The sequence below is a fragment of the Lytechinus pictus genome, chromosome 3 (genome assembly GCF_037042905.1).
Source record: "Lytechinus pictus isolate F3 Inbred chromosome 3, Lp3.0, whole genome shotgun sequence".
In the NCBI taxonomy this organism is placed as follows: domain Eukaryota; kingdom Metazoa; phylum Echinodermata; class Echinoidea; order Temnopleuroida; family Toxopneustidae; genus Lytechinus; species Lytechinus pictus.
Window position 1 is genome coordinate 82,092,009 of NC_087247.1, and position 12,093 is coordinate 82,104,101.

The window sequence follows — 12,093 nt, forward strand, 5'->3', positions numbered from 1 at the left end:
AGATGACATGTGTAGAGGGTGCACTGAGCAAGAAGGTGACACGTGCATGTAGAGGGTGCACTGAACAAGATGACATGTGTAGAAGGTACACTGAACAAGAAGATGACATGTGTAGAAGGAGCACTGAACAAGAAGATTATATGTGTAGAGATGGTGCACTGAGCAAGAAGATGACATGTGTAGAGAGGGTGCACTGAGCAAGAAGATGACATGTGTAGAAGGTACACTGAACAAGAAGATTATATGTGTAGAGATGGTGCACTGAGCAAGAAGATGACATGTGTAGAGGGTGCACTGAGCAAGAAGGTGACATGTGTAGAAGGTGCACTGAACAAGATGACATGTGTAGAAGGTACACTGAACAAGAAGATGATGTATGTAGAGGGTGCACTGAGCAAGAAGATGACATGTGTAGAAGGTGCACTGAGCAAGAAGGTGACATGTGTAGAAGGTGCACTGAGCAAGAACGTGACAGGTGTAGAAGGTACACTGAACAAGAAGATGATATGTGTAGAGGGTGCACTGAGCAAGAAGATGACATGTGTAGAAGGTACACTTAACAAGAAGATGACATGTGTAGAAGGTACACTTAACAAGAAGATGACATGTGTAGAGGGTGCACTGAACAAGAAGATGACATGTGTAGAGGGTGCACTGAACAAGAAGATGACATGTGTAGAAGGTGCACTGATATGGTGGGCCGTTCCCACCAAAACGCATGCCAAAACCATACGCGTGCAAGCCAGAACGTACGCATGGTTCTTTCATAATGTACGCGTGGATCTATCATAACGTACGTATGGTCTTGACAGAACGTACGTATGGACATTTTCTATTATACTTCTATGACATTCTTAACGTACGTATGGTTTTGGCATAACGTACGCGTGGTTCTGTCATTACGTACGCGTGGTTCCCGGTAAAATAATCAACTCATAGACCAAACCACGCGTACGTAATGACAGAACCACGTGTACGTTATGCCAAAACAACGCGTATGTAATGACGGAACCACGCGTACGTTATGCCATAACCATGCGTGCGTAATGACAGGACCACGCGTACGTAATTCATTACATTTCAGTACAACAGTCGTACAACCAATGAGAAAGCTTGTTGTATAATTGAACGTATGAAGCTGAATTCGATCCCGCAATTCTTTCAATTGCAACCTGCTGAGCATGCTTGCCCGTTTGGAACTGAGATTCAACGAAGCTGTTAGCAGGATGCCTTCGGATCCGCCCATGATTTTGACACGTGTCCTAGCCGTTTCCTTTCTATGTGCCCTTTTTCTTTTTGTAATAGCTTATATCTCATTTCTCAGCATAATACCCTTTTCACCTCTCATAAATACCCATATTAAAAGCTGATAGGTGACCCTTTTCCTTTGACAAGTGTCCCTTTCAGTTATTCGCAACAAGAGCCCCTTCTATTCCTTTGAAATGAGTGCCCCTTTTCCATTCTGATAAGTGTGCCTTTTCATTCTTGGGGAGGGCCCCTTTTCAAGTACAAACTACTTTTCCATCTTTGATAATAGTGCTTCATTAGCTCTTAAAATTGCCCCTTATCACAGTGGCGTAGCTACGGGGGGGGGGGGGGGGGGGGGGGGGCCTGGGGGCACGTGCCCCCCTGAGATTTGATGTGCCCCCCCAGGTGCCCCCTAAAAAAAATTGGCAGAGCAACAAAAAAGGGAGAAAGAAGAAAAGGGAAAAGGAGAAAGACAGAAGAGGAAAATAAGAGGAGGAAGACGAGTGAATAAAATAATGTGAGGGGAAGACTTGCAAAAAAATATATATTTCATGTTACTATATAAAATTTGATTGCGCTTTGCGCCAGAATTGCCTGGTCAATGAGATTCATATCTTGCTCAATAGGCTGATATGGAGTTTTTAAGTCAATATACAAAACATATTTTAGCTCGGACATCGAGCTTTCATTTTTTTCATTTACAAATTTAAGTGCTCTGTAAAATGTCTGTTTTATGGTCGACATATCAGCATTTTAAGCTCACGCTGCGTGGTCACATTGTTTGATTTGCCAAGTTCCTATTGTCTACGTGTATTCCATAATGTTCCATTAAACAAGTGTATTCAGAATGCCCAGATTCTAGGTCTAAATCTAAAATATGCGCGATAGCCGGCATGTTCTTTATTAAATTGTACTTAAATTATCCAGTTTCACATCAGAATATCAACAATTGTCTGCTCACGCTTCACGATCGCATTATTAATGATACCCAATTAACTATATCCTATCTATGATTTATAAAATATGAATAGAGTGTCCCGCTTTTAGGTCTAAAATCTAATTTTTCTTCCTTTCGCGCTCGCATCAATTGTTTGGTTACATACCTATCCCATTTATTGATACAAAAAGTGCTTAGAATGACCATTTTTAGGTCGGAATGTCAAAACAAAATTGCTCCTGCTTCGCGCTCCCATTATTGAAATATATACCGTCTTCGTGGGTAACTGTAAGCAGTCCTTTAAATAACAGGTCCCTTTTCGATAATGCTAGAACAGTTAATAGAAATGTCTGCTCGCGCTTGGCGTTCGCAGTAATCATCTAGTTACATACGTATCTTGTTCAGGATTATACATAACATTGCCCAGAATATTATATTTTCAGCACAAAATACATGAAAGTTATAAAAAAAATCGCCCGCGCTTCGCGCTCGCACTTTTTATAAGGCTTATGAGATTATTTCATGTTTATTCAATTCAATTCAATTCAATTTTATTCAACCATAAAAATGTGTATATACAAATCAAACAGTGTACATAGTTATGTAACAAATGGTAAAAAATATGGCTAGTACCATAAAAAAGCAAAATGCTTGTAGAGAATGGCCCTCAAAACAATAGCATTGACATAATTCACAATCAGAAACAGAAAACTAAGAAAAACACAAATTTTATCAGCAGATATATAAATGTATAAACATACACACATACACACACCCTCACACACACACACACACACACACAAACCCTAGTAATTTTATAGATTTTCCATTAAATACGTCCTACACATTTTTTTGAAACAGGATAGAGTTGAACAATTTTTTAGTGAAATTGGGAGTTGATTCCATTTTTTTATACCGACTAAAGCTAGTGAATTTAAAGAAGAAGTAAGTCTCACCTTTGGAACATGGAAATTATCTTTTTGTCTAGTAGCATAAGAATGCACATTTGAATTGAGTGAAAACATATTGCAATACTTCAATGGAAAAATATGATTTTTAACTGAGTACATAGAGATTAGAGTATTTAAAGTAATTAGTTCATGGAGAGGTAAAATATTCATCTTTTTGAAAAGGGGTTTACTAGCACTTTGCATATATGAGACTTTGCAATTAACCGGATTGATTTTTTTCTGTAGGATATATGGCTTTAGAAGACGTGACTTGTATGTATTACCCCAAATATAGTTACAATAATTCAGATGTGGCAAGATAAGGCTACTATAAAGAATATTTAAGACATTAGAAGGTAATATGAATTTCAATTTATATAAGATACCAACATATTTAGATAAAGATTAACAAATTTCTGATATGTGTATGCTCCAATCCATGAGCTCATTAAAAGTAACTCCAAGAAACTTTATATTCTTCAAATTAGAAATTACAAGATTATCAATTATAATATGTGGTAGGTCATGAGGCACTCTCTTGTTCCTTGATCTAAATATAATATAGTTTGTTTTGGCTATATTCAGAGCTAATTTATTTGCTTTGAACCATGTAGAGACTTTTGCTATTTCCCTGTTTACCGACAAGACAAGTGTTTTAATGTTACTGCTACTCATGAGTGCACAAGTATCGTCGGCAAACAGGGAAAACGTGAGAAGAGAAGAAGATTTGATAACATCATTGACATATATAAGGAACAAGAGAGGGCCCAAGACAGATCCTTGAGGGACACCACAGTTGAGATGCTGTATTGAGGATTTGACACCATTGACCATCACATATTGACTTCTGTTAGATAGATAATCTTCACACCATTTATGTTGTTTTATAAGAATAAAACCAAGAAGTGACTGATCGGGGAAAATATTGGTGAATATAATTTCGGGCCCCGTCCCCTATTGGCGAAAGTCGGATCCGCCCTTGTGACACACACCGGAAAAAATTGTGCCCCCCTGAAAAAGCAAGGACCCCCCAGTGCCCCCAAGGAAAAAAATCCTAGCTACGCCACTGCCTTGTCATCTCTTATGACTCGTGATGAGTGCCCCTTTTCACCTCTGATAAGTGACCTATTTTGACCTGTGCCCCTTTCCCCTTTCCCTCTCTAATTAATACCCTTATTCCTTCTGATAAATATATTACCTTTTCCTTTATCATGATACAATGTACTTGTAGTCGTGGCCACGCACACGGAGAGGGACAAACTACATGTAATACTCTGTACGCTGCTCTAGGTTTCACTCAAAATGAAATACTGTATTTCTTTGCAGCAAAGCATAGGGAGCTGTAACTCATAGCCCCTTCTCATAAGTGCAGGCGCGTAGCCAGGGGGGGGCGGTTGCCCCCAAAAAGAAAAAAAAAGAAGGGAAAAAGAGAGGAGAAAAGGAAAAGAGAAGGGAGGAAAGAGAAGAAAGGTAGCTTTGCAGGTTTTTCTTTTTCTTTTTTTTTCTCAAAAGAGAAACTCCTTCATTCTTGCTCTAAATTTATATATATATGAATTTTGCTTCCGCGATGCGCGCGGTTAAATGACAATATTGCAGTTCTCCTTTGTATCCCCTCACCCTTTCTCTAACCCTATGTTTCCACCTCAGCTATATGTGTTTCTTGCCAGTTAAAGTTCAAATGTATACATTAGGGCATGGAATTAGACATGTTTTATAGCTCCATGGAATTAGGGTAAGATTAGTCCGAAGTATATGAAGTTATCTTTTTTTTCAAATTGATCGCGCAACTTCTGGTCTGGTCGACTCCGGGCGGGTAAAATCTATATATCAATTTCTGCCGTCACCTCAATATAGGCAACTTCTCCCGCTTTACAGCTCATTACTAAACAACCATAATTTGGGGGCAAACAGGTACCTAATTAAAAAAGAGGTAGGTATAAAATTTGTGTCGTATTAAATAAAAAAAGTACAATAATTTTTTTTATCAAATTCTATTAAACTTCATTTATATAGTGAACTATTACAATTAGCCTCCCCCTCAAACAAAATTTATAAATGGAAGAGAGGAGCGCTAGCAAAAGTTTTTCGATGTACTGACCTGACAGCATGGCATTATAGGCCTACCTTCAAACAAAATTCATCAGTGCGAGTCAGTGGCGTAGCTAGGATTTTTTTCCTGGGGGGGCACTGGGGGGTCCTTGCTTTTTCAGGGGGGCACCTTTTCTTCCAGTGTGTGTGTATGTGTCACAAGGGCGGATCCGACCCCGGGGGGGGCACTCAGTATATAATGCATAGTGGGTATGTGCCGCGGAGGGGACCCCCATTTTTACACTCAAATTTCCGTTCCAAGGCATAGCATTTTTGTCTTTTTGAGAAAAAGAACAAAGAAAGCCGCTCCAAGGCATAGCATTTCCTTCTTATCGAGAAAAAAGAAGAAAGAAATCCGTTCCAAAGCTTCGCATATTTTTCGTTACGCCGTTCCGGTCGCATTGATCTGCTACAAGGAGCTGCAATTTTGGTGAAAAGCGGCCGTAGAGCGCTTTTCGACCATCGCCTAAGCGCGAGCGCACCCGGCGGAGGCCGCGCTAGCTGCGTCATGCACGATTGCCCGTTCCATAGGGATGCATACGCACTCACAGAGATACGGAGATCCATTCCGAGGACCCCCGTTTTCACAAACATTTGTAGTTCCGAAGCCCGTTCCGAGGACCCTCCTTTTTACAATAAGCCCGCTCCAAGGCCCCCGTTTTTTGCCTCGCCCGCGGCACACCCCTACCACTTTTTTGGTCGAGTGCCCCCCCCGGGGATCCGACTTTCGCATTTTTTTTCACATGGATCATCTACCATGAATGCTTTGAACTTGCTGAATATGATATCAGATAACGTGTACTTTAAAAAATATAAGATTGGATCTTAATGAGTTTTGGATTGGAAACGGATCCATTGTTCGGTTGGTCGCTGTTTGCGGCCCCTCAGTGCTGGAATTGTTTTTATCCTTGATACATTAGGTGTAGGCCCTACTTGATATATTTAATTCATCCATTATTATTTTGTATCATGCTCAATTTATTTTGCTTAATGTTTAAGCATGAAAATAACATTATTGATGTATTATCATATATAATATGTATATTCGTGTATTGATACGATTTAGACACCCGAAGTCCCACACACACAAAACAATACATTTTTGAGACCACATTGTAACTGTTATGTTCCCTTCAATATTAGAATTGTTCAAACATGTCTACATGCACTCTGCACAACACCCCGACACCTTCCCTCATGCTTGGTCCTTACAGGTGTCACCTACCCTTTTTTAAATGACCTCTAATTTAGATGAAATAGACCAAATAAATAACAGGAATGATATTCGAAATTGTAGTTATTATTCCTCCCAAGAATTTGTATCAGCTTTTGAATCAAATGATAAGTTATTTCAGCATGATGATATACTGTGCAATAATCTCAGTCTTGTACATTTTAATTCAAGAAGTATAAGGGCAATTCTCGCTACCCCAAATAGGAACAAAAATCTCATAATGCGCGAGACGAGATAATTTTCACTCCGTCGGGTCGTCATCACCACTTCCGGTTTAGAGTCATGCTCGCGCGAGGTTCGCGATATAGTCCAGGATAGGCCCCATAGACAAGGGGTCGAACCTTGTTTTTTTAGATATACAATGTTTTTTTATGGTTTCTTGTCAATTCGAGGGTGCTGATTCTGAATCTGAATGATGCCACTCTTGTAACCTTGAGCATTTTCCGCAAATAGGCAAAATCCAATATGGCCGCCAAAATATGCAAATTACCCATGAAAATCATAAAATTGCCAACACATTAGCTATAAAATGCATGTAGTTGTTGTGCAGAAGTGAAATACCAATTGGAAAAGCGATATTTGACAAAATATTTATTTTATTGATATTCAAAATGGCCGCCATAACCCCTGTATGCTTTATTATGTAGAATATGAATGGGGAAAATATTTTTTCAAACAAGAGCACTATTATTGCATGTGATTGTGACCTGCGAGTGGACTACTGTCTGAAAACATGACTATTAACAAAACTATGTCATTTGTATACTATCTAATGTGATAAATGCTGTATTATGATATTCAAAATGGCTGTCATAGACCCCTTATACTGTGTACAATATATAAAAGGGGACAAATAATTTTCACAACCTTTGAATTCGTTTGACTTTAAAATGCCAATAACTGCGAAATATTGGTGTAACACTGTCTGACAACAAGGATTTCTAACGAAACATATCATTTCCCTTGCAATTTCGGTAATTATGCTGCATGTTGACATTCAAAATGGCTGCCATAGGCCCTATCTGTATTATGAACAAAGCGAATGAAGAAACTAATTTTCACAAGAGTAAAAACAATAAAATGAATGTAATTGTAATCTATACGAGTGAAATATTGTCTAAACACATGATTTCTGGCGAAACATATCATTCCATTTTTCATGCATGAGATAAATGCTGTATTGTAAAATTCAAAATGGCCCCTATGGCAGTCAGTAGGCAGGTCCCCAAAAAGTGGCTTCTTTCATCCAAGTGATATTCATGACTTGAGAAGTTTTGCATATTTAATGAGCTTGATGCGAACCAAAACACCTCTTTTCATTCTGTCATTGCTGCTCTAATTGTGCATCGAATTTCATGATTCTGGTATCATTGTAAAGACGAAGAATCATTCTTTCAGGTCATGTGTTTGAATTCATTCAAAGATTTTGTAATATACGTTAAAATTGTGATCTAAAATATGCTACAAAATAATTATTTTCACCTGACAAAAACTGTTATTTTCACACTTTATTTTTGTTTGAGCCCAAATGATTTTTATATCATGATAAAGCTGAATATGTATGCTTTAAAATGGTATATGTTTCAAAATAAGAATTGGTTTAATCGGGTCAAGATCACACTTTTCATTGTCCAAGTACATAAAGCAGCTTGAAAACAAGAATACTGCACTCTGATTGGTCAAAGGGACCACACACTGGCAAATTCCAACGGTTCCACTGCCTGGGCTCATGGGAAGGTCAGACTTCCCATGTGGTAATCTCCTCAAACTACCCACGCCTGTTGCTCTGTGAACCTTATCCAGCCAATCAGAACTCTGGATTTCATGCAAGTACAAAATTTCAGAAATCTCGTCTTGTACCTTGGTGGGAAAAGTGTGATCTTGACCCGATTAAAAGGTGCCGCATATCAAGAGTGGCATTGTGAGAAAGTACAGAAGTTCAGCTTTATGGTGATATATATATCATTGAGGCTCAAAATAAAAAGTTTTGCACAATTTGCAGAAGAAAACAGAGGAAGAAACTTCAGTTTTGAGGCACATTTTCAGGCCAGAAATTCACTTTTTCTCAAACTATTGTATACAAAATAAATGACCAATGTGAAAGAATAACATTTACTCTATCTGATGGTGCAATGATATTTCATTTAACTAGAGGTTAAAACAGGTAAATTATTAGAGAAAGAAAATCTCACGAATCACGAGATTTTGCAAGGAGGAGGATTCAGCCACGAGATGATTTGGATGAATCTGGCCTTTTTGCTCATTAGCATAGGGACCTGCGGTCTGACTGATGGGCCCTTACAGTATTATCTACAATGTAAATGGGGACAAATACTTTTGAAAGAATTAGGATTTGCCTGACTATGAAATCCATATAATTTTGTTGTATAAGGAAAATATTGTTTGAAAACGTGATTTTTTTTTATGAAATATAACATTTCCTCTCCCATAGGTGATAAATACTGTATTTTGACTTTCAAAACGGCCGCACAAGCCCCTACAAATTCTGTAACATGCGTATAGGGAAACTAATCATCACCAGAATGAGAACCAAAAACGCACGTAACTATGTGATGTATAGGTAAAATTTGGTCTTGAACATGATTTCTGACTAAATACATCAGATAATGGTTGAGCAGGTAATAAAGGCCTTACTTTGAAATTCAAAATTGCTGCCATAGCCCAAAGTAGTATGTACATTGTAACTGGGGACAGATAATTTTGACAAAATTTTTACTATGAAAATGGCTTAATTTTGATGTAAGTGTTAAGTATTGTCTAAACCCAATGATTTCTAACGAAATATATCATAGCTTGTGTCATAAAGGTGATGAATGCAGCCTTTTAAAAATGAAAAATAGCCGCCATTGTCCCTTATCTTAAAATGTAAAATTTGAATGGGGAAAGATAATTTCCACAAAGAAACATATTGCAGCCATTTTGAAATTTAAATATAGCATTTATCACCTAAATAACATAAGAAATTATCTATTTGGTTACAAAATCATATTTTCAGATGATATTTCACTCATACATGCAACACCATTTAGTCAAGCAAAGCCAAATTCTGTTAAAATTATATGTTCCCATTCACAAAGTACATAATAGGCCTACCGTTAGGGCCTGTAGCGGCCATTTTGACTTTCAAAATACATTATTTATCACCTACCTGGCAGAATGAATGATATATCTTGTTAGGAATTATGTTTTCAGACAATATTTTACTCTTAAATCACAATTATATGCATGTTATGGTGCTGACTCATGTGAAAATTGGTTTCCCAGATCGATTGTACATAATACAGTCAATGTCTTTTGGCGACCATTTTGAAAGTCAAAATACAATATTTAACACAAATATGAAACCCGAATAATATATTTCGTTGCAAATTATATTTGAAGACAGTATTCCACTAATTTACCACCAAAAAATATGTTTTAGTGCTCACCTTGTGATTGTTTTTGTCCTCTCTCACATCGTAGATCATAATTATAGGGCCTTTGGCGGTCATATTAAATATCAAAATACAGGGTTTATCACATACATGGCATGTTAAATAATAAATTTCGTTAACAATAATGTTTTTAGTCAGTATTCCACTCGTTTATCTCAACAAAATGCATTTTAGTGCTCACTCTTGTGATTTTTTTGTGTCACCATTCACATTGTACATAATAGTGTTAGGGCTTTTGAAGGCCATTTTGAATATCAAAATACAGGATTTATCACATAACTGACATAACAAATGATATATATCGTTAGCAATCATGTTTACAGACATTGCTTCACTCATAGATCATAATTACTTGCATTTCAGTGCTCAATTTTGTAAAAATTAATTCTCCCCATTCATATTGTACAGGGGTCTATGATGGCGGCCATTTTGATATCAAGAAAATAAATATTTTGACAAAAATCATTTTTTCAGATATTATTTCACTCCGGCAGCACAATTGCATATACTTTAAAGCCAATGTGTGGACAATTTTATGATTTTCATGGGTAATTTGAATATTTTGGCGGCCATATTGGATTTTGCCAATTTGCAGAAAATGCTCAAGGTTACACGAGTGGCATCATTCAGATTCGGAATCAGCACCCTCGAATTGACAAGAAACCATAAAAAAACATTGTATATATAAAAAAACAAGGTTCGACCCCTTCTATCCTGGACTAATACTGAGTTTTCCACCACGCTGAAATCGATGCCAATCAGCGTAATATGTACAGAGTATAATACTTTTTATTACATTTGGTCAGTTTTGATTCCATTTGAATTATAAATAAAAATAAAAAATATATTTCACGTGAGAATAATTTTTATTCATGTTTTTATTTGGTTATAAAAAAATCAAACAAATAATGAATATCTTAAAATTTTGCATTTAGCGACCGGCCTGACATCACGATCGTATTCAACTAGACACTAAATATATTCAGCATTCATTTCGTTCAATTTTTCGTCGACCACAAAATGGATAAAAATCAGTTTCGGAACTTAAAAAAATCTTAACTGACAGATGAATACCATGCAATGGAAAGCGTCAGGCAGAATTAGTGACTTTAGCAGAAAAGGCTGTAAAACTGTTAGTGAAAGAGAGGGTTGTGATCACGAACTTTCCGAGCGAAAGCTATGTTGTGTTGTTGTGCATGACGGCACTGTTGATCTACATGTAAATGGCAAAACAGTGCGTTGGACTTCCGAACAGGAAGTTGTAATACCGAAAAAGCTATCCCATAATGCAATGCACGTTACAGGGATTTTCCCGGATCTCGGCGAAATCGCTATTTGGGGTAGCGAGAATTCCACAGGTTGATGGACATGAGCTTAAAAATTCAAATTCAATATTTTCTTGAATTTTTTAATACTTTAAGTCCTTCATGCTTGATAGTTTCAGGAACAAGAAATAAAAAGTTTATTTTCATATGTATACTTTGGAAAAAATGGTCAAAAGTTGTGTCTTCCATTCTGTACCAAAATACAAGAAAAATAGTGAAAAATGAAATATGCCTTATTACCATTTTGTTATTGCAACAACATACCACTTTATATATTTCTGAAGTTTAGAAGAGTCAAATTACCTAAAATACACAACAGCTTTTCAAGTAAATTTGTAGTACTCATTCAAAAGTGAATATTGCAACTTGCTCAGGTGATGTAACGTGAGTAACCGAAAAAAATGACTTTGTTTTCTGAGAGAAAAATTCTTCACAGTTAATTGGTGGGATTTTAAATTCTCTTCCTTTAAACAATCTTTGACACAGTGATGACTAACAAAATCATTAAAAAGTACAATTTTTTATAAAAATGATGAAGAAAAACTGTAACGTGAGTAACTTTGTAACGTGAGTAACCATCATGTAATGTGAGTAACCAGTAAAAATTATGCAGTTAGTTAACATTTTCTGTGGGATGTCAAGTTTTAAGTCTCATGGTGAGTTGTGAAGTTATTTTTGATTAATTAAAAGCAAAATGAGGGTACACCTCATTGATGTGACTCTTTGTTCATCAAAATATCAGTGGTCATACAATCACACAAAAAATTGAATATTAGTAGAAGTATTCACAATGCGAGAGTGCATTAGTAAGACTTGGTTTCAATTAACCAAACTTAAAAGAGTGTTCGAACAACAC